Source organism: Ictidomys tridecemlineatus, chromosome 14, assembly GCF_052094955.1.
Source record: "Ictidomys tridecemlineatus isolate mIctTri1 chromosome 14, mIctTri1.hap1, whole genome shotgun sequence".
Taxonomy (NCBI): Eukaryota; Metazoa; Chordata; class Mammalia; order Rodentia; family Sciuridae; genus Ictidomys; species Ictidomys tridecemlineatus.
The window spans coordinates 51,639,339-51,664,453 of NC_135490.1; the positions used below are offsets into that span (position 1 = coordinate 51,639,339).

At 34.3% G+C, this 25,115-nt stretch overlaps 1 pseudogene; it reads left to right on the forward strand.

Annotated features, from left to right (window-relative positions):
* The first annotated feature begins 9,220 nt into the window (after positions 1 to 9,220).
* The window catches only part of LOC144370403 (protein FAM151B-like), a 31,129-nt pseudogene continuing 15,234 nt past the window's right edge, over positions 9,221 to 25,115 (forward strand).

The following is a 25,115-nucleotide window of genomic DNA, read 5'->3' on the forward strand; positions in this document are numbered from 1 at the left end:
TAAATTTCAGATTAGGGAAAGATTTTGAAGACTATAAAGCTGAATATATTTTCACTTGGATAGATAACATATTTTCTGAGCTCTTCCTTTTGAAATATCTGCAGTGTCTTTTTAACCTGAAGAATGGATGCTGTATTCTCAACATCTATTATTCCACACAAGATTATCTTTTACAGAAAGTCTAATGTAGCATCCCCCATTTTTTTGTAATGCTGAGAGAAAACTATATTATTTATTTTATCTGAATTCTTCTAGGCTAGGAGTCAGAGAAATTGGGTTTTAACTTTTGTACTTATTAATCACGAGCAGATTATATAATATTTTCCTTCTTAATAGTTTTATGTGTTTGCGTATCTTAAGTCTCAGTTTGTTAGCATTGCTAGGTAAATGTAACTGGTAAGTAGTAACAATAGTTTTTTTCTAATGTATATCACTTGTTTTTAATAGTTCTCATTTAGTTATCAAATTCTTCAGTCTTTATTCCCTATATCTCCCCTCACCCATTTGAGAGGACAGCATTAATTAATTAAAATCAACTTAAGGTAGGCATACAATACAAATAATTTTTTCCCCTTGTCCAGTCTGATGATAGAGCCAGAGTCAATTAGTGTTTGAAACGAATGGCACGAGTATTAGGTAAGTAAAACAATAGGTCACTGCAGAAGTGTGTTATAGTACCTGTTTCCATTTTGATACACACCTTCACTAATTGTTTTTTTCTTTACATATGGAAGAATTCAGGCAAGATCTAGAACTTCTCACTGTAGAGGATCTTGTAGTAGGGATCTACCAGCAAAAATTTCTCAAGGAGCCCTCAAAGACCTGGGTTCGAAGCCTCCTAGATGTGGCCATGTGGGATTATTCTAGCAACACAAGGTATTAATAGTGATTTTGATAAGAAAGTTACTTTGGTTTTTTTACTGAATTATATTTTCTTAGAATTGGTATTTTTTTCTGAGAACATATGGTAGGGCTAGTTGTTTTTGGCTTTTTGAGCAATTTTTTTCTATGAGACTTTGTATTGTATTTTTTTGAACATAAGACTCCATTGATTACAAGATACATTGTTACTTTGTGTACCACTAAAAACAAATGGAACTGCCAAATAAACTGACTGTTCTCTCTTATCACTTAGAGTTTCTGTACAATGAAAAGAATGTTTTTAAATTTATTAGATTTCTTTTTTACTGCATGAAACATTTTTGTGCTTACTGATAAAGCAACATGTAAAATAAATACATTGTCTGAAGTATTTTTTTATTTTGAAATAATCTCAGATTCACTGAGAAGTTACAAGAATAGTAACACATACCATTCTCTGATTTCCTAGTTAACATTTTAGTACATTCTCATTACAGTTTTGTCTCTACACACTTTTCGTAAACCACTTGAGAGTAAGTTGCTGTCATCATGATTCTTTTCACCTAAATACTTCCATGTGTTTCCTAAGAATAAGAACATTTCTCTTACATTACCATAGTACAGTTACAAAATCAGGATATTGCCAATGACACTGCCTAATGTGAAGATCATATTCATGGTCTCAATGGTTTAGAGAGTGTTAGGTTTCCATAGTGTCTGGAGCAAAAAATCAAAAATCAAGCCAGAGTACAATCCAAGAACACAAATAGTACTTTGTCTCTTTCAAAGCTTCTTTAATCTGTAACAGTTCCTTAGTTTTTTCTTTAACTTTCATGATCTTGACATTTTTTGAGAGTACAATCCAGTTGTTTTATAGAATGTCTCCCAGTTTGAGTTGGTCTGTTTTTATTCATTGTTAGTTTAAGGTTATGCATTTCAGGCAGGAATACTACAAAAATGGTGCTGTGTCTTCTCAGTGTGCAATTATGTGGCAGTATGATGCCAGTTTGTCTCATTCCTGATGATCATGATAACTTTGTTATTTCTTTAAAATAGTTTCAGTGGGCTGGGGATGTGGCTCAAGTGGTAGTGCGCTTGCCTGGCATGCATGTGGCCCGGGTTCGATCCTCAGCACCACATACAAACAAAGATGTAGTGTCTGCCAAGAACTGAAAAATAAATATTTTAAAAATAAATAAATAAATAAAAATAAATAGTGTCAGTCAGAATTCTTTGTTGAATAGTTACTCTTTTGTACCTTATTAATAAATATTTTGCTGGAAAATGCTGTGAGATTAGATCACTATTTTGCTGCTAGAATTTTCATATCCATTGATGATTTAGTCTAAATCATTTACTACTATGTGAAATAGTGGTTTTTCTAATTTGATTATTTCTTTTGCATTTTTTAGTTGAAATTCTGTAAGAAAGAGCTTTTCTTTTTCACTCTTTTTTTTTTAAAATATATTGACATTAGCATGGACTCATGGATTCCTGTTTTATTCAGTGGAATCTAATCTGTTATTACAGTAATTTATTTTTATGCTCAAATTGTTCCATATATGGCCAGTGGAAAGTCCTTTAAAGCAGTGGGGTTTTTTTTTGTTTGTTTTTTATGGCACTTAGAGTGAGCCACATCCCCAACCCCTCCTCACCTTTTTCCTTTTGGAGATGGAGTCTCACTAAATTGCTGAGGCTTGCTTTGAACTTAGAGTCCTCTTGCCTCAGTTTCCCAAGCCACGGGGATTACAGGCATGTGCCATTGCGCCCAGCTTCAAGCAGTGGTTTCTGTGTCCTGACATTAACTCTTCATTCTTCAGGTGTTTTTGATTTCTGGCACCTTATTTTCCAGAATCACCTTGTAATTCTGCTCCACCCTGAATTAGCTATAATTCCAGCCATTTATGGTTCCTTATTCACTAATGATGGCATTGAGGGTTAGGATCTGGGTGCTAGGTGTACTGTTGATTCCTTACTAGAATGTCATTGATTCTAGGTCTTAGTGCAGACAGTCAGGAAATGTGTGTGTGTGTGTGTGTGTGTATGTGTGTGTGTGTTCATACACACCCTCCATGTACATGCGTCTCTTCTCTTTTTTCTCTGTATCTTGCTATGAGTTTGTACTGACCCTAGTTCCAGTGCAACACAATAGAGTTGTGTTGTATTTTCTTATTTTTGTACTTCCTTTCTCTTGAAAGTGAGAAACGTGGATCTCATATTTTTACTTCCTTGTTCGATCCTAGAATGCATTGAAAGTAGGTTCAGAGTTAAATGAGGCACTGTTATAAAACAAAAGAAATGGCAATTATGATTTGTTTATAATTGTCAGATGGCATGGAGTCAAAGTAATGTTCAGAAGTTATTTGAGTTATTTTGTTTTCCACTTCAGTATAGTTAAATTATGTGTTTGAAATAAGTTTATTTGCTTGTTTATATTCTGTGTATTTGTTGATTTAGTTATTGTTTGAAATTGTGAAGTATGACCATTTTTCAAACAAGATATATGCAGATGTGTTGCTTCAGGCCATCTCCATAACTTAAAACTGGACTCTCTATAGTGCTGAGTTGTATCCAAGGACAGGGATATCTTGCCATTGGTCAAATCTACTTTTGTGTCTTTCAGATACATTTGAAATTTTTCCCACACAGATTGTGTATATCTGGAATTGGCAAATTTTTTTTGGGGGGGGGAGCAATTTCTTTTTTTTTGTTGTTCCGAATCTGATTTATTATACAGCAGGGAAATAACGGGTTTAGATTATACTACAAAAAAACTGGAACTGCTCATAAACAGCAACTGGGCTTACTTGGGGGATGATGGGAGGAATTCTTCACACTACTGCGTAAGGACGCAGACTCCTCATCCTAAACAATCTATTAAAAAATAAACAGGCAAATTTCTTGTAAAACAAAAAACAAATCCACATACTAAATAACATATCCACAAGGACTATAACACATCCCTTAGGGGATAAGCATGTATTTGTAGGAAGCAAACAAAGCTTTCCATAGAGAAACCATTTTCACGAGATGATTAATTGGACCTGCAATGAAGAAAATACACTTCAAAAGATGTGTTCACAATGAACTCATTTTTCACTGAAATACTTAAAAAATAAGACCCTTCTCTATATCAAAGAATTAAAAAATATATCATGGATAAAATAAAATTTTAGTAACAGTCTAAGTCCTAATCAAAGATATATATTTGCAAAAAATATAAATTAAAAATAAAAAGCATGACAGTATAATACTATTTGGAACTACTCAGAATAGGCCAAGCTGAGTTCGTATTCTGATTTAAGGAATTACTTTGAAATGAGTCTCATTCGCACTATAAATTTTTATATTTATATTTGTTGGTGTGACCCCAGGTTGGTATAAATAAACTCTGCATTCCGTTTCCAATCACTTCCTGTAGAAAAAGAATAGCTACACATTCCATTGAGAAGGCAGAAATATACAGCACCATTCCAGAAAAAGTGATTCAATGTCTTTCTTATCTGCTAAGTATGCTATCAGTAAGTCTTAATCTATTTAAACTTACAATATAACATCCTACTGCTGGTAGTAAGATTCTATCACATCTTCAAAAGTTGATGCATATATATGTGTGCACACAATAAATAAGTCCACACATTCCTTTTTTCATGTGCCATTCAATGTGTGGCACTTACTATGTGTTCAATAAGTACTTACTGGAATTTTTTAAAATTAGAAAATAAAGGCATAAAAGGAAAATAACCCCTCATAATCCTACCATGTAGAAAGAATTTCTGTTTTCTGTTACATATGATTCCAACCTCCTTTCTATGCATATAAAACATTTTTATAAAGTGGGATCACACTTTATGTACTGTTTTGCCACTTGAAAATTAGTTCTCAACATTTTTCTGCCATGAATTCTTATACAACACCATCTGAAGAGCCATAGAGTTACGCATCATACAGATGCTCCATAACTGAAACAATTCCTTAGTGTTGGAGACTCCAGTAACTTCAAGTTTTTCACTTTCATAACGTTATAATAAATATAATGTGTTCTTTATGTACTACCTCAGTTATATTCCCAGGATAAATTCCAGAACATGCACAAAATGGAAACAACCCAATGTTTATCAACTGATGAATGGAGAAATAAAGTGTGTGTGTGTGTGTGTGTGTGTGTGTGTGTGTGTGTGTGTGTGTAAATCAATCCAATGGAATATTATTCAGCTATAAAAATGTAAGAAACACTGATACATATTACAACAAGGAGGAACCCTGAAGATATTATGTAAAATGAAAGAAGCCAGATACAAAAGGCTACATATTGTCTGAGTCTATTCATTATATGAAATGTCCATATCAGCAAGCTGATTAGTGGCTGCTTATGGCTGGGGGTGGGAAAGTTGAAAGAATAAGAGGGTGATAGTGTCTGGAGCACTATTTTAACTGGGGATTGAACCTAGAGGGATTTTGTGACTAAGTCACATCCCCAGGTTTTATTTTCAGACAGGATGTCTCTAAATTGCTAAGGGCCTTTCTAAGTTGCTGAGGCTGACCCCAAACACATGATCCTCCTGTTTCAGCCTCCCTGAATCACTGGGACTACAAGCATGTGCCAGCATGCCTGGCTATATTTTTTTTAACACATAAAAGAATACAACAATTTTCAATAATCAGAAAAATTAGCTGTAGTGTCATTACATGAAATGTGAGATTCTGGGTCAATATAGAAATGGCAGAAGGAATAAGATGGTTGTATCCAATTCAACCAAGAATTTTTAGGTGCCTAGTATATGTCAAAAAACTGGACTAGCACCATATCAGGCATAGAATTGAGACACGGTCTAGTGTTGCTTCTATGTCTAAATGAAGAAAACACTGAAGCTCTGTTCTCCTGACAGGGCATGTGCTACTCCTTGGAAAGGGTGTTGATGAGTTGAGTCCATTAACATTCAGCATTATTATTGAGAGATGATTTATGTTTCCTGTCATTTTGGTTCATTTCTAGTTATCAAGTTGAAATAGATTCTACTTTGATTAACTATTCTTTTAGTTTTAGTTTCTGTATGTTTTTATTTGCATATTTTATTTTTTCTTAATAAAATATTTATTGAGTGTGTTTTATAATGCCAGCTTTCTAGTTGTGATTTTTTTTAACTTTTGTTTATTATGGATGTTATTATCTCATATTAAAATCTGATATAATTTAGTATTCTATGCAGAATCCGTTTTGTTTCAGAGCTTAGTATATATTATTTCAAGACCTCCTAGCTTTTAGGGTCTTTGAAAAATCAGCTGAGATCTGGATCGGTTTGCCTCTGAATATGACCAATCATTTTTCACTATCAGGTTTTTAAATTCTATTATAAGTAAAATTCTATACTTATTCTGTATGTTAGGCATTTTCATTCTATTGTGTCTAGGAGTGTTGTAATTCTATATATTTGGAGTTGTATATACCTCCTGTGTTTAATTTTTCATTTCATTCTTAAGATTTTGGAAATTTTTAGTTATTTTGTTGAAAAGATTGTTCATTTTTTGTTTTGAAATTCAATACCTTCATCTATCACAGTGAATCTTAAATTTGGCCTTTTCTTCTTCTTCTTCTTCTTATTATAATATATATATATTTTAAATTCTGTTCATGGTCTGGTAACATCTTTTCTCCATGATGAACTTTATTTTCAAGATTATGCACTACTTCTTTATTACCTGAATATTTGTCCTTTAAGTCATCTAGTGTATTGGTGATGCTTTGCATTGCATTTTTAATTTGGTTTATTGATTTCTGAATTTTGAAAATTTCTGATTGATTTTTCTTTAGAACTTCTATTTCCTTATTGATATTTTACTTCTTGTGTCTTCTCTGTGATTTTACTTTTTACATTATCTTTTATCTCATAGATCAGTTGAAATATATACTTTCAAAATTGCTTCTCTGATATTTTCTTCACTGTGGTTTTTGTGGAATCTGCTTTTGAGTCATTCTGGTTTGTTTGGCATGCTTTGTTCCCTTGCTTATTCATATTGTTTGTGTGTCTATTCATGTATCAAAATGGATCTCTAACAACAGAACTTCTATTCTGTGCATTTCTAGTGATCCTGTAGATATCTTGTGGCTCACAGATTGTGGGGGAGCCAAGTAATTGCAACCAACTGTGCATAAAAAATATAGAACAAAATTGCATAATTAATTTTTATTTTCACACAAAGTTAGTTGTCACAATAAACAGAAATGTATCAACTTATATCAGTAATGACAGTAAGTAATCATGAGTTATATCTTTCATAAAATAAAAGAATAGGTGTTTTCTATAGCTTCAATTGTATTAATGTTGCTTTAGCATTAGTGGTGGTGTGTGGAGAGTGGAGTCTCTGTTTCCTGATCATCATGTGAGCTGCCTCCCTCTGCCACACTATTCTGCCATGATATTCAGCCTCACCTTGAGCCCTGAGGAATAGACCCTATTGTCTATGGATTGAGATCTCTGAAACTATGAGCCCCTAAATAAACTCTTCCTCCTCTACTATTGTTCTGGTCAGATCCTTGAAGTCACAGCAGAAAAACAAAACAAAACAAAACAAAAAACCTGAATAAAACTGTGTCACACCATTTGAGTTTTGAAATCCAGGAGTTGAGGTCAGTAACTCAGTATGAGGAATCAAAGGATCAAAGGTATGGGGTGACATTCTTCAGAAAACAGAGGTTCACTCTGAGTTCTCTCAAATAAGGTCTAATAAAATGCTATGTTCTTATAGAGAGGCAGGGAATCCTTCAAAACATCAAATTAGGCAAGATATTTGGAAGCATTTCAAAGCCACATTATAAAAATGACCCCTCAGAATTACTTTATTGCCTGTATGATATTAATCAAATTTGATCTTAAATTAGCATCTTGTTCAATGCTTCTATTTTTAAGACAGTATAAACACTTTGCTTTCCCTAATTCTTTATAAGACAACCTTACTATTTTGCTAACTCTTCATTAATAAGGTAAAAAAAAAATATTTGATATTGCTTTTTGTGTTTGTGTGTGAGTGTGTTAGTTTTCAATCACTAACAAATATCTAAGATAATCAGTTTATAATGAGAAAAGTTTTATTTTGGCCTATGGTTTTGGAGGTTGCAATTCATGATGCTTTTGGCTCCATTATTTTGAAATTGTATGAGAGACTTGTATTACTTGTAATGAAGACTATATATGTATGTAACCATTATATAATGTGGAGGACTTTATAGACTTATATTTTATAGCATATTAACTGAAAATCAAGGATTTATGCACAGTGTGAGAGGTTTTCCAGATCATATACAATAAATATGTGTATACATTAGGCTCAGAAAAACTGGATAGCAAAGTTTTCAACTGTAATGACAGAATACTTTGCAAAATATACCTAGAGGAAGATCACTTTCATCATGTTTGGCTTTTGAAATGTTTTAGACAGGTATGTTGATAGAGTTAGAGCTACTGAAATATGCTCAATTATGCTATAATTCTTTTTATTTTTTATTTTTAGTTGTAGATGGACACAATACCTTTATTTTATTTATTTTTATGTAGTGCTGAGGCTTGAACCAGTGCCTCACACATGCTAGGCAAGCAGTCTACCACTGAGCTACAACCCCAGCTTATGCTATAATTTTTAAAAGTGACTTTAGAAAAAATACAGGTGGGGTATATGGATATATAAATAAATGTCCATATTTATAGAATTTAAATATCCGAAAATATGGAATATAAATAATGGATCAAATGATATAATTGATTTATTTTTAGATAATAAAAGTTGACAGCAATTTTATGGTTTTACCATTTAAGTTTGTCTTAAGACTTGAGTAACTATTTAAATAAGAAAAGAGGAATTAATTCTAAGAACAATATGTTTTAGGTTGAATATAAAGAATTATTTGTGATTTGATGACACTTTTAAGATGCTAATGAATACTGGTGTCTCCCCTCTTCTTGTTTTTCTCTTCTTTAAATTATTTTTTATTTATATATGACAGCAGAATGCATTACAATTCTTATTACACATATAAAGCACATTTTTTTCCATATCTCTGCTTATATACAAAGTATTTTCACACCAATTCGTGTCTTCATAACTGAATTTTGGAGAAGGGGAGAGAAAACTTGAAGCTTCATCTAAATATCCTTGTGCAACAACACTCCTTTTTATGGAGTAATAACGATACCCTTTCTAAGATTAAGAAGAAAATATATCCAACGTATTTGGAAATTCGTGCCCCACACCAGCAAATGCTTCCCATCGCTGTGGTCTTCCCTAGGAAGCTCTATCCGCCACGGCCACGGCCACAGCTATGGGCAGGCGAAACTGCGCAGGCGCGGCACTACCCGCGCCTTCCGCCTCGGCCTTGCTGGTGCGCCCAGGAGCTAGGAGCTCGTGGTTCTCCGAGTCCGCCTGCCACGCGGGCGATTGTCGGCTGGTTGCCCATCGCTTGGCGCCTGCGCAAATGGCGGGCGTCCGTCACCATGACAGCGCCTGCCAGGCCGGGTAAGCAGGGGTCCCCAGGGCTTCCGGCTGGGCGGGCTCGGTCATAGTGCGCAGCGCGGCCCTGAGCCCCGAGCTCGCCGCCCGCCTTCCCGAGCCAGAGCCCGGAGTTGGGCCTCTCTGAGAGGCTCCTCTGGCGGCAGGGGAGTGTTTCAGGTCCTCTTAGCTCTCCTCACCTAGTTTTCCTTGAACTGAGCGGCTCCTGGCGGCCGGGGATGGGCGCGCGCCCACCATCCTGTGGTAGAGAACCACGGTTCCCGGGAGGGCGTTAAAGAAAGAGCGTTTAGGGCGCCCGAGAACGGCTGGTTTATTATTTGGAGATCTTGGTTGGTTTGAAGGGATCGTGACACTTGCCCAGCCCATAATTTCAATGGACAGAATAGGGAATAGCCCATGGTCAAGTGCGCTGCTGCTTTGGGAATTGGTTGAGGGTTGACAATGCAGGGAAGGCATGGAGCACGGCCTGCCACCTTCTCGGTGTACGACTTTTGCAAGCTACTAACTAGTGTTTGCTGTTGTTTGACCCCTGGAACCCAAGGTGTTTTAATCCGCGGACGTCCAATTCCCCAGAAGGTTACAGTCTCTCTTACATAAGCATGAGTGGTGGCATTAGACAGCCTCGGTGGCGCATTCCCTCATCAGCTTAGATATTTTACAGAATGTAAATATAATAGGTAATCTTTATGGGGCATTTAAAGTATATTGAAGTAGGTCAGAGCTTTCCAGTACCAGGATTTGGACTCATTACTAGTAGTAACTTTTTGGTGTTTTCTCACAATCCTGACTGAAGAGTAAGATCATAGTAAATATAAATTTTTTATCCTGCATTTTTCCTAATATCACCATGTCACAAAGCTTTCTATAACAAATAACTTTAAGTGACTGAATTTTTTAATCAAAAATTATACTGTAATTTATTTAACCAATTTCCTCATGTTTCCTTTTTTTTAAAAAATTAGAACTCATGCAGTAATGAACAATTTTTTATTATTCTTCCTCAATTCTGATTTAAAAAAATCTTATGCAAGATTTTTGTAACAAGAATTATTGAATCAAAGAATGTGAACATTTTTTAGGGCATAGTTAAGCCTCATAGAATGTTTAATTCTGAAAGTCCAAATCTCAGACTAGGCTCACACTCAAAAAATTAACCACTCTCATTATTAAGCTGTAAAAATACAGATTTTCCTGAATTAGTGCAAGGTTTACAAAATGTTGGAATAAATGTGTGCTCAGGTGAAAATTTCCAGATTGTGACACACGCCATTAAATAATAATAATGAATTCTAATCTCATGAACAGTTTTTGGCTTAGCTAATTCTTAACCAGTTTGTTTCACTAGGTGAATCATTTTCTTCCCTTAACTTTTTAAAAAATAGTATCTTTTCAGTGTAAAAAAATCAAAAGGCACAATAGGATTTTTAGTGCAAGGTTCCCTGCAGTCCCTCAGTCAGTTCCTCTCCACACAGGCATGTGTTACCATTTCTTGTATATCCTTTAAGAGGTTCTGTGTACAAGCCACATGTAAAATATATAATATGTTAATATATGTAATATGCATAGTCTTTCTCCCACTTTCTTTATATACAAATTAATTTTATAGCACTAGTTCTTAGCAGCTTAGAGTAAGTAAGTTTATTATATAGTTCTAAAAGTCTTCAAAACAGTATAATTCAGTAGTTGGCAGTGTATTCACAGACTTGTGCAACTATCACTACAGTTAATTTTAAACTATTGTCATCACCAAAAAAAGAATTAAAATCCCCTTTATACCTCAAACCATAGCTGCACATCTACTTTCTATCCCTACCTATTTATCTCTTCTGGAGGGGTTGTGGTTCAGTGGTAGAGTGCTAGCCTAGCACGTGCGAGGCGCTGGGTTAGAGCCTCAGCACCACATAAAAATAAATAAATATCTATTCTGGACATTTCATATAAATGGAAATGTACAGTGATGTGATCTTGTCTGTATGACTTCTTTCATTTTGCATAGGATTTTTCAAATTGTGTTCATATTGTGGCATGTATCAGTATTTCATTTCTTTTCAGGGTCAAATAGTATTTTGTTGTATGTGCATATGACATTATTTTATCCATTTATTTGTTGATGGACATTTAGATTGGTTATATTTTTTACTATTATAAATTGTTGTAGTTGATTTTGTGCTGATATATAACAGAGACCATAGACTGGGTAATTTGTAATGAGCAGAAATGTATTGGCTTACAGTTTTGGATGCTGAGAAAGCCAAGATGGAGGAGCTAAAGGGCTTTCTTGCTATGTCATAACGTGGCAGAAGGAGCATAGCTGAAGAGCAGCAGGAGACAGAAAGAGACAGTGAGGGAGTACAAGACAGAGTGTGCCTATTCCTATTATAAGGACATTAATCCGTTCATGAGGGTGGTGCCCCCATGAGCCAAACATATCCCATTAGGCCTTACCTCTCAACCCCACTACCCTGGATCATAGGTAATCAGAGGCTTCTTAAATTCTAAAAATATTCATACAGTCCCTGACTTAAGATGATTTGACTTATGATATTTTTGACTTTATATGGTGCAAAAATATACTGGTGCAAAAACATTTCATTTTCCATGTTCATATAGTATTTGATAAATTGCATGAGATTCAACACTTTATAGTAAAATGGGCTTTGTGTTTGGTGATTTTGCCCAAGTATAGGTCTTCTAAGCATGCTTAGTAGAGTAAGCTAAGCTCAGATTTTCAGTAGGTTAGGTGTATTCAGTGCATTTTTTTTAATTTATGATATTTCCAACTTACAGTGAATTTATTAGGACATAACCCTATCATAAGTTAGGGAGCATCTGTATATAGTTGTGGTTAAGTACAATATAGCAATTTCACTCATTAAAAGGGCAAGAAATTTTTTAAAAATTTTAATTTGTTATATATGACAACAGAATGCATTACAATTTACATTACACATATAGAGCACAATTTTTCATATTTATGGTTGTACACAAAGTAGAGTCACATCCTTCATGTCTTCATATGTGTACTTAGGGTAATGATGACCATTGTATTCCATTGTCTTTCCTACTCCAAGAACTTTTTAATTCTAATGTTTTAGATTCTTCAGTCACAGTATTTGTAAGTGTTTCATTGGTCATTGTAATTATACATAGTAGTGGGATTCGTTGTTACATATTTGTACATGCACACAATAGAAGAATAAAATTTGGCTATTTTGTTGCCCATTATTATTAATTTATAAATTGCCTTTATAAAATTTCAAATGCAGTGTTTAGTTGAAAGGTGCTATGGAAATATCTTATTATGAATCATTATCTAACAACTAGATTCCATTAAGTAACCATTTATTTAAATCATTTGGTCTGTCTCAAAAACTTTATTTGTAACAGCCACATTAGTAACATTCTATCATGAGAATATACTATGATTTAATTATCATCCTATAGTTGGACATTTGTTAGGACCAATAATAGGCCTTCTATAATGCCTGGCTTAAATATTTTAAAAATGATAGCTATGCACTGCCATCTAAGTCCGAAAAGTCTCTGACTCTATCCTGTATGCTAAGTAGGGCCATGCATGGTGTGTTGAAGACTGGGGATAGTGGATTCTCCCGCTAACCCTTCCTTCTTTATTCTATTGCCCATCATCTAGGGTGGTTGCTGGGTCCCTATGCATATTAATAAGAAGTTTAATTATTTGCTCCTCTGTTCACTGATAAAATATTACTTTTATTTGTAGTTTCTGATAGCCTTTTTAAGGTTTGTAACTGTTGTTAGATGGAGATCAAATGACTTACACATAGGGAATTTGTAAGCAATGTTTAAGTGAAAAAAACAATAATTAGGGATGTTAATATTATGAGAAACTTTTTTTATGGTGTGGAAGATCAAACTCAGGGCCTCACATGGGTTTTTTCCCTCTTTTTTGCTTTTTAAAGCTTTCAAAACAGTTCTATATTAGAAAATGGCATAATATGGAGTTGGCCTGGATACAAGTATTTTTTGCCACCACCTGCCTTAGTCTCAGTTAACTTTCATTTTAAAATATATAATTATGAAAAATGTTGTATGCCAAAAGTAGTTGATAGACATGAGAATTATTTATATTTGTACATACTAGATAAATCTATGACTGTTAATTCGAGTTTACTTAATATGAGGGTCTGAGAATCATAATTTGAAGATGAATATGTAGCAAAATATGAGATTTGAATTTTATTTTATTTATTTACTTGTTTGTTTGTTTGGTGTTTTGAACCCAGGGGCCCTTAACCACTGAGTCATATCCCCAGCCCTTTTTATTTTTTATTTTGAGACATGGTCTCATTAAGTTGCTCAAGCTGACCTTGAACTTGTGGTCCTCTTTCCTGGACCCAGTCTCTGGTATTACAGACCTGCACTACCATGCCTGGCCTGTCATTTGAATTATAAATTGTCAATAGACAGTAAGACTTTAGGTAGAGAAAACAATTAAATTGCACAAAACTTAAAAGTTTTAATTATAGCTTTCGCTTTACATAAATTAGGGTCACATTCATTAGAAGACATTGTAAAATATTCTGCTCTTAAATTTCTGCTTTTTTCTGGTTTTATTTTCTTTCTACATTTTTATGCTTCTGGTGTTCAGACCATCTTATATATCTACTAGTTATATTACTCATATGTATTATATACCCGTCACATCATAAGTATTCTTTGTTTTTTTAATCTTGTATTTTCCTCAGGCTAATTACTTTGTTATCCTCCCTGGATAAGTCTTCTGTTCATTTTTATTATTATTTTTTTTATTCTATCACCTAGCCATCCCTTTTCTGGGCATATACTCAAATAAAATCACTACCTCTTAAAGATATCTCTATGAACATTATTCACAATACTCAAGTTATGGAAAGAACTTGGATGTCTAAAGGCAGACAAATATATCAAGAAGATATGCTATGTCCACACATTGCACATGCATGAGCATGCATTGGGTATATGTGCCTATGTGCACGTGCATGCACACATACACACACACACACACACACACACACACACATATACACACACATTCAATGTAATATTATTCAGCTCTAAAAAGAATGAGATTTGCTATTCACCATAATATGGATGAACTTGAAGGACATTATTGTGCTAAGTGAAATAATCCAGACACAGAAAGAAAAAAAACTCATGACTTCATTCATATGAGGAATCTAAAATTTAAAATTTGAAATATACAAAGATGGAGAATAAAAGTGTGGTTACTCAAAGGAGGAATGATGAAACGTAGGTCAGAGGATACAAAGTGGCAAATACATTGGATGAACAAATATAGAGATTTCATGTTCAACGTGAGGGTATATGTGATATTATAGTGTATATGTGATTTATGCTCAGTGAATAGAGATTTTAGCTATCTTGCCACAAAAACTTTAAAAATAGGTAACTGTATCAGATGACTGATAATGTTAATTTGCCTCATTTTAGCAAGATTTTTACTATCAATATGTATCTATATGATCTATCTTATTATACATAATAAAACATTTTAAAATTTTACCCATTAAAGAAACATTCTTTTTTCATGTAAATACTGTCATTTTAGGATCTTGGAGTGAAAATATACTGGAATATTTTCTGAGAAATAACCGTATTACAACAGAAGATGGCACTGAGATCATCTGGTATCATGCAGCTAACCACAAGGCACAGATGAATGAGGCATTGAAAAGTAAGTCAGTCCAGTTTCTGATGTTTGTTTTAAAGAGTAGATTAATTCAATACCTTTTTTTGATATCTAACCAAATTTTTTTAGTCCTAATCTAGCAAATTCATTGGACAAAGGAGGGCATTCTTCTCTCTGCTTCCACCTGAACAGTGAGAAACAGCTGTCTGGATATTTGTGTTTGCTAGAACTTTCTTCAAAAGGACTGTTCCAGAATTTGGATTTGGGGATGATGGTGGAAGTTAGAAATTATCTCTCAATTAAGCTGTACCCACTGACCTAGCTTTATAGGTAATATAAGTAATATTTTGAACCCCATCTACTAATTTGGCTACCTTATTTTTCAGAATTCTTTCAGAAAATGAAATGCTGTTTGTTGAGCCTTCAAACTGCATCGATAGCCTGAAGGCCCTGTGCAAACTGGCCTGTTTTTTCAAGTTCTCCTGTCCCAGTATGCTTAGTTTGCATCTGTACCAGCCTTAGAGTCCTCTCATGGCCCAGCTCTTCTCCTCCTCTGACTGCTATATACATTCTTTCTGGAATGCTCTCTTCTCACAGTTTGCCTGGCTAACCTCTTAAACATCCTTTGGTATCAATTAAATTGCCTGTTCCTTTATGAAGACTTTTCTTGAACTCAGAATCACAATTCAGGATAGCTCCCTGTACTCTTCCTTCACATGTGAACTTCTGTGTCCAATTTCTTTTATTTAGCATATTTTTAAAGTTCATTTATGTTCTAAGGTCTATCATTATTTCATGTCTATTTATGATTGTATCATTTCATTGTATGTATATTGCAGTGTGTTTATCCATTCATCAGTTGATAAATATTTCAGTTTCTTATTTTTTGATACTTTTACTATTGCTATGAACATTCATGTACAATTTTTTTGTGGACATATATTTGCAGTTTTCTTGCATTATGTGTCTATAGAGTAGAATTGCTGAGTCATAGTATGTTTAATTTTTTTAAACTGCCATATATTTTTAAAATGGCTCTATTTTTTATATTCCTACTGCTGTGTAGATAAGGATTCTAATCTTTCCACATCTTTGCCAACGTTTGTTACTGTGCATTTTTAAAAACAGCCATCTTGGACTGGGATTGTAGCTCAGTCGTAGAGCACTTGCCTAGCATATGTGAGGCACTGGGTTCAATCCTCAGGTGCATACAAATAAAAATAAAGGTATTGTGTCCATCTATAACTAAAAAAGTTTTTTAAAGATAGCCATCTTGTGTGGTTTCTTTAAAAAATATTTTGTTGTAGATGGACACAATACTTTTATTTACTTGGAAAAATTCAAAAGTAGAACACTAGTTTAAGGTAAATTCATTTAGCTTCTTGGCATGTTTGCTCATCTGTAACAAATAAGGATTAAGTACAGTACCTGACATGTAGTAGTTACTCAGTGTTAGTTTTCTTTCCTTTCTTTTATCTTCTTTAAGAGGGACATGGCATCTCCTGCAGTTCTACAGTTTTTCAGCATTAACTTAAGTTCTTTTATTTGGACAGGTAATGCTCATATGATAGAGGCCAATGTAATTCTTCCAAGTAATGGATCAGAGCATGCACAACCAGTCATGGCCCATCCCCTTGAAACAAACAGTGATAATACTCTATAGGATTGGCTCACTGAGGTTGTGAAGAGCAATAAAGGCATCAAGCTGGATTTCAAGAGGTATTTGTACAAACATGCTACTGGCTGTTATAGAGTAACTTGGGGGCAAAATTAATAGCCACACATAGTCTGACTATCTACTTCTGTATCTTTTCCAAAATGAAAATGGATTTATGGACTCTAGTATGTTTCAGAGTGGACCTAAGGCCTACTGAGCTGTTTTCTATAATTGTTTCTTTGAGGCTAAAGCTAATTTTTATAAAGGGATTTATCATGCATGATCATTCTGATAACAGATTGCTAAATCTAAAGTTCTTTTGTTAATAAGTAGTCTTGGAAGGAAAGGTTCGGAGAGGTTTTGTTTATGTGTATTCAGTTTGATTTATGTTGATGTGTAAAGGGAATAATTTGGAACTTTTCAGTAACCAAAGAATTGCTTAAAAATACTATTTTGGAGACATTGATAATGAAGAATGAGGCTAAATGTCATTACTTCTATGTGCCCACCATAGGAAATTTTGCTTTTAAGTATTTTGTTGTGAAAAATTATAGGTAAAACCAGGAATAAACTGTGACACCAGAAAAGCGGTGATAAGCCCTGTGAAGGCTGCTGCTATTGAAATCCAGGGTTGGCAGTAAACCTGCCTCATCTCTGAGTCATATTTTAAAATTGAATTATCCTCTCTGCCCCCAAAAATAATTATTTGGAGATTTTATGGGATTTTTAAAGTGACTAACCATTTCTTATGGGGCTGACTATATCAATAAGCCTCATTATTCTGTTGGTGAACAAATAAATATACAGAATCTTGACATACAGGGGTTTTAATTGACTAGGTTCAAGAGTTAAAGAGCTATCTTAAAATCATCAGGCTTTTCGAGTGATGACTGGTTCAGCTCTGTTTTATGGACAAAGAGACTTAGTCGCAGAGAGATTAGGTGATTTACCTAAGGATGACAGCTAAGCTTTGCCAGCTGAAGTAGCACCAGATCCTAGGCATTCTCTGCACTATGATAAAGCATCTGATCCTTGATACTTGGCAGTTTAAAGTTTTAGAATGCCTTGCCTTTTCATGTGCTCATTTTTTTTGTATATCTACTATTGCCCCTTGGATTATTGACTGTGATCTATTCTTTGGCTCCCTATATATTAGCCTGTTTATTCTTTAATTTTTTTAAGTTTTAGATGGACACAATACCTTTATTATATTTATTTCTTTATTTTTATGTGGTGCTGAGACGCAAACCCAGTGCCTACCACACACTAGAAAAGCAGTCTACCACTAAGCTACAACCCCAGCCCCTGTTTATTCCTTTGTGTGTGTATGTGGGGGTGGGGTTCTGGGGATTGAACCCAGGGCCTTGTGCATGCAAGGCAAGCACTCTACCAACTGGGCTATATCCCAGCCCCCCCCCCCCACTGTTTATTCTTAAATGCTAGCAGCTACCCCAAAAGAACTGGGCCACTGAAAACTAAAATTTTATAGTGATTTTTTTCCATAACATTTGAAGGGGAATGAATGTAAATTAATGGTTATAAGAACACTTATTACGCATCAGACACTGTTGTAAGAGCATTACATGTATTTTTCATTTAATACTCGTAACAATCCTAAGAGGTAGATCGTTGCTGCTATTCTCATTTTCCAGATTAGGCAATGGAGACCGAAGGGATAAGTAGCCTGCCAGAGGTCACATTGTTGGTAAAAAGAGCTGTCACCCCAATTGGAGAGTTCATGCCCCTAACCAGATTGCTGCACTACCTGTGTGAGAGGAGCTGAATGATATTTTAGTCAATGTTTAGTAGTTCTTATTTTATGCTTCTAGGTTACATGCTTTAGTATAAAAATAATAAGTTTTTAAATTTTATTTGGAGTTTTAGCCAACTCCAGAGTTTAAGCAAAGAATTATTTTCCTTTAAAATGTAATTTGAAGTTACTTATTATAATATCAAGTATAGTTTATATTTTGTCATCCCCAATGTGTATATAAAACTTGTAGGAAAGTAGGATAAGATATTCAGTACCATGCTATTTTGATTTCTATAGCGATGTGGTATGTTTTGTTGATGTTGTTTTCTGTTTTTGTTTTTGCAGTGCTGGGGATCAAACCCAGGGCCTCACACATACCAAGCAAGCACTCTACCACTGTGTCACATCCCCAGCCCACCTTAGTAGTATGTTTTGAAATTGGGTCTTATGGTGCCTCCAGCTTTATTCGTTTTGCTCAGCATTACTTTGACTATTCTGGGTCTTCTGTTGTTTCATATGAATTTTAGATTTGTGGTTTTAGCATGGCATTGATACAGTACAAGACAGGAAGAATTTAAAGCAGAGAAATGAGAGTATTTAAATTAGAATCTACAAAGCCAAACATTAGGGCTTCTTGAGCCATTCTAGGGCCTTCATTTCAGGAGCAGAAGAGTGAGAAGACTTGAATCTCTTTCACTCTGCTGATATGTGGGAGAAGAGGAGTGAGAGACCAGAAGCTAAATGCTAGAGCCTGGTTTCTCTGGTTTATTTCCCAACTTACTGAGAATATTAATTTTTCCTCTTAAGGTAGGAGGCACAAAAGGAGTGGAGAGAAGAAAGATAGAAGCACAGATGGAAGTGTCCTCCCCTAAGATGAGGTAAAAGTGTGGAGAGTGTTGCTGAGTGTTCTCTCCAGCACCCACCTTCATAATGCTTAGCCTTCGCTGCAGTTAACTTTCTTGGAAATGAGCACTTCTAAAGGTTCAGAAGGATTAATCTTAAAGGTCAGAAGATAGAATTAGAAGTAGTGAGGTTTTCTAGTACATTATGTGTATAATTTTAAAAAGTAAAAGTGATGTAGGCTGATTAAAACCTTATTGTTTTAAAGTACATAGGTGTCAGCTTCAGTAGATGTAGGGAGAAAAGAAAAAAAAAAGAACCAGCCTTTCAATTTAACTAAAATATCCTTGTCTCTAGTTTATAGAATAGGTGCTTACAGTAAAAGAAAAATAAATGTGGAACTCATAAACGCTTTAAGGAAATATAGTTTTTTTTTGCTTTCTAGTTATTTTTAGAAATGTGTTTATGTCTCCAAATTCACCCAAAGAATACATGAGGGAAAAAAAATATTTCTTTTTTTTCCTTTAAGGTCTTGAGCTGGTACTGGAGATATAGTGCCTGGACACACTAGGTATTTCATGACTGTGTATGTGTAGGTTATGAGTACATTTAACATTTATTGTCTTATTTATACATTGTCTGATGTGTGAATATTTATGTCTTATATTGTTTCACACTTAGTGATCCTAATATGGAGAGCTTTGAAACCCCTATTTGGTCCATAAGTAGTGGAATTATTTAAGTACTGATAGAACTTTTAAGTTCCTTTCATGAATAATAAGTATAAATCAACATTTTGAGATACCTTAACTTTCTCTTCTGTGTGTGTGTGATTTTTTATTTTATTTAATTCAGGTATTATTATATTACATTTTTATTACAAATTCAAGAACTTTAAAACCATTAGTCTAAAATAATTTCTTTTTACTCTAGAAATATTTCTCATTGTTACCAAACTATGTTTTTAGTCTGGCAGCTGTGAAACCATCCATGATACTCTTAGAAAATGTGAAGAGGCACCTAAAGTGTCCCATATGGATTAATGCTGATATTCTCCCTGGTCCAAATGGAAGTAACAAAGTAGTAAATGCAAAACCATTTATAGACACTGTGACATTCTTTTTTCCAGATGTGACATTTTCCTTGTGTTGGACAACAGGATGGCATCCTGAGAAAGTCAATGAAGGTGATAATGCTAATAATTTATTTTTTGTTGGTCAAATTAAAATATTCTTCAATTATAAAAATAACATCTTTAATATAAAGTAAAAAAAAATCATCCCATAAAATGTAAGAGTAATGGAGAGAAAGACCTGACCCAACAGGTATGTGTATGACCCTTCTGTTATTTTAGATAGATACTGTGTGTATGGTAGTATCTTATCACAGAGCTTCCGTGGCAAATATTTATTTGCAAAGTCTAGAATAACCAAAATTGCCTCTTTAAATTCTTTGAACAAGTCCCAAATTGGTCTCTTTCAACTTGTTAACTGTTTTAGACACCCCCATCTTCCTTAGAGCAAACTCCATATGTCAGATGTCAAAAGCTTTTCAAATGATATGAAACAAAAAGTGGTTAAAAATTTCAAATGTTTCAAATGATATGAAACCAAAAGAGCACAAGTTCTGCTCCCAAGTCATTGGACAGGGCCCTCATTATGTTCTTTGTGGCTGACAGGAGAGTGGGAAGCCAGAAGACATTCTGTAGGCTGGATCCCTTCTTTTTATTCTTGTCTTTCTACAGGTGGACCTCACATTCAGTTTGTTCCTGGTTGAAACTTATTACACTATTGGGTTTATCTATTTCTTCATACATCCCTATGTAGTGATTTCTAGATAATCAGCCAGTAAGCAACTCTCTGGGCCATCTTACCCACATGTTAAATATAAAATCATCAACTAAAAGACATTAGAGACTATCAAGATTGTCCTGTGGATTTCAGGGTGTTCAGTTTCTATTCATGTGCTTTTTCCTTTTCCACTATGCTGAGAATGGAATCGAGGGTTTTGCACATACTAGGCAAGTGATCTACCACTGAGTTACAACCCCAGCCCCAGATGTAAAGTTTTGCATCCAGAATAAATTTAGAGTAACTACTGTCTAGTGAGTAGTAACATTTAGCTAATAACCAATAATTGGTATAATCGAGAAAAAAAATCATATGCTTTAACCTAATTCCACTTTAATTTTCTAATAATTTAGTTTTTTATTAGATTAATTAAAGTATATAGCCTATAATTTGAAATGTTTGAGGATGATAAACTAGAAACTATCTGATACTGCTGTACTGGTTCTAAACTCCATTTCACTGTTTAGTCTAACTCTAGTCTTAGCCTCAGGCTGAACTGAATGCAGCCACACGTGGGTCTTTGGATGTCTCCAGGCTACTTTTCCCTTCCTAACTTCTCATCATTGCCAACTCAGGCTTTATCCTCCCTTAATTCTTATGTTGCATAGTTTTTTTAAAAAGAGAGGTCATAGGTTTATAATAACAAAGGCATAGCTTCTGTTAGCAATCCCTTCTTCTAATGATAAAAATATTATTTTCTAAAAACATTTCTATTTATCAGGAATTAACTGCCAAACCAACATATTGACTTAGGATTTCTATGCTGAATTTAACTTACGATACTTTTTACAACCTACTTTTGAGTTGACGGTAATTTTTAAAAATATTTTTATGATGTTGTTTATAAACAGGCAAGTGTGTTAACATGTCCTAACATGATCAAATTTTCCACTATTTCTTTTCTTTTTTTTTTTGGTACCAGAGATTGAACCCAGGGGCGCTTAACCACTGAGCCACATCCCCAGCCCCTTCTTTGAAAATATTTTAGATACAGGGTCTTAAAGTTGCTTGGGGCCTTGTTAAGTTGTGCAGACTGGCTTTGAATGCATGATCCTCCTGCCTCAGCCTCCTGAGCTACTGGGATTACAGGCACTGTGCCTGGCACTATTTCTACTTTAGTTAAAATGTACAAATAATTTGGAATAGCCAAAAATAAAACGGATTTGAATTGTCACTTGAACAGCTAGTAAATACCCACCACCTTATTTTGAGAAAGAAAATATAACTAGAAAATCTCAGTTTGTAGAGAATATTAATGAATATCAATGATATAGATATATCTAAGAGAAAAGCTTTAGAACCTTTAAAGTAAGTAAAAATAGTGTCAAATTTGTGTTTTTTAGAGAATAAAATTATGGCATTTGCAGGTAAATGGTTAGAGTTAGAGAATATCATGCTAAGTGAAGTAGGCCAATTCCAAAAAACCAAAGGCCGAATGTTTTCTCTGATAAGTGGATGCTAATCCATAATGGAGATGGGGTTAGTGGAGGAACTTTGGATTGGCCAAAGGGGAGGGAGGGGAGCAGAGCAGGCATGGGGATAGGAAAGATGGTAGAATGAGACAGACATCATTACCTTAGGTACATGTATGATTACATGAATGGTGTGATCCTGTGTACAACAAGAGAAGTGAAAAATTGTGCTCCATTAGTGTACACTGAATTGAAGAGTATTCTGCTGTCGTGTATAACTGATTAGAACGAATAAATTAATTAATTTTAAAATTTTGCTTTTTTTTTTTTACACTTGAGAGATTAGTAAAATCTTTTTGGGTTTTTGTTTTGTTTTTTGGTGCTGGGGTTGACCCCAGGGCCTTGTACATGCTAAGCTCATGCTCTATCACTGAGCTGTACCCCCAGCCTCCAGCCACAGTAAAATATTCTTTTTTTTTTTAAAGAGAGAGAGAGAGAGAGAGAGAGAGAGAGAGAGAGAGAGAGAGAGAGAGAGAGAGAGAGAGAGAGAATTTTTTTAATATTTATTATTTAGTTCTCGGTGGACACAACATCTTTGTTGGTATGTGGTGCTGAGGATTGAACCCGGGCCGCACGCATGCCAGGCGAGCGCGCTACCGCTTGAGCCACATCACCAGCCCAGTAAAATATTCTTAATGTTTTAATTTTTTCCTGTTGAATTTGCTCTAGGGTATTTATGGCATGATTTTTATCTACATTTCCCACTTAAAACATTTCCTTGGGCTGGGGATGTAGCTCAGTAGGTAGTAAAGTGTTTGCCTGGCATGCACTGGGACAAGGGTTCGATCCCCAGCACTGAAGGGAATTTTTTTTTTTTTTTTGCGTTTTATGTTATTTAATTCACTCCAACTCCAAATGGAAATTTTTATGAATTATCTATGAATTTACCTGTAGATTATCTATGGATTTACCTATTAATAGGTAATTTAGTTTTTTATTAATCAACTCACAAGATTCCAATCAAAAACTTAAATTTCTTTTCCTTTCAGGGTATAGTTGGACAATGGTGAAGGAGATGGAATATATATGCAATGAACTAAATCAACCTGTGACATTCCCTGTCAGAGCAGCATTAGTTAGGCAATCTTGTTCTCAGTTACTCTGGCTGTTAAAGAAATCAAACAGGTAAGTATTATTAGTTTAACAATATAGAGTATACATGTAAGACAGAAAGGGCATGAAAATTGAAAGACAGTGTGAGAGAAAGAGACCGAGAGAATGAAAATAGTATTTAAGTGCACAGACTCCTGCATTAGCTGAAACTCCATGATGAGCCTTCACTTATTTTACATCCTATTCCACAGGAAAGTTTAGTAAATGTTTTCATCGTTTTATTATGTTATAAATTCACAAAATTTTATGAGTAGATTAAATAGTTTCTCTTTGAATTTCATCATAATTTCAGAAATCTTTTTCATATAAAATTAGTTGGACCACATATTAACTACTAAAATGTATTATAAAGTTAGATATTTTAAAACAGTTTGGATACTATGTTTTTAATAGACTGGTCAATAGAAAGTTTAAAAATAAATCCAAATCTATCATGTATAGGAAAAAGCTGGCATTGCAAATCACTGGGACAAAAGTTTAATAACTGATGTTAGAATGGCCATTTAACTGTGCAGGTAAATCAATGATGACAGCTTCCTTTTTCCTTCTCCAAAATAAATTCCAGTTGAACTAAAGACTTGAACATCAAATAGTAAATGCATAAAAATCCTGGGATGATATTTAAATATAGTAAATATATTTTTCTCCTTAGTACAGAAACTATAAAGGAAATTTTGATACATTTGAATACATAAAAATGGAAAGATTCTGGTAAAATAGTACTTTTTATATATGTCAGAGAAGTGTAAAGAATTCTAACACATAGTTTTTACAAATTATCCAGAGAAAGATCTAGATTAATAAATTCATTAGATTGGAGAGAATAGCAGAAACTGACATAGATTACTAGAAACAGTGTAAACTGGCCAGTATTTTTTTTAAAAGAAATTGGCAGAGAGCCATGAATTTCATCAGTGAGGACTTATCTTATTAGTGGAAGTTCACATAAGCACACAGAAATAGGTACTAAGATATTCTTGAAGTATTTTAGTTGTGAAAAGGACTTGAGACATTCTAAATCCCTATCAGACAGAAACCAGTTGAATAAATTATGGTACACCCATATGATGGAGTATTATATACTCATTACAGATAGTGCATTAGATGCTATGTTTAATAAGGAATGTTCTCTAAAATAATTTTTAAGTGAATAAGGTACCAAAGATAGGTGTAGTTTGATTCCATATGCATGGGAAAACAGGATGTATAAAAGTATTTTTAGATGAATTTAGAATCATTTGAATCAATGGCTGCTAGCATTATGCTTAAAGAGAAACATTAGATGGTACCAGACAAAGTCCTAGTTAGGTTCTTTGTTTCAAACAACTGAAACAAATTCTGGCTAACTTAAGCAGGAAAGAGATTTATTGAACTACAGGGAGACATCCACTCTTTGCAG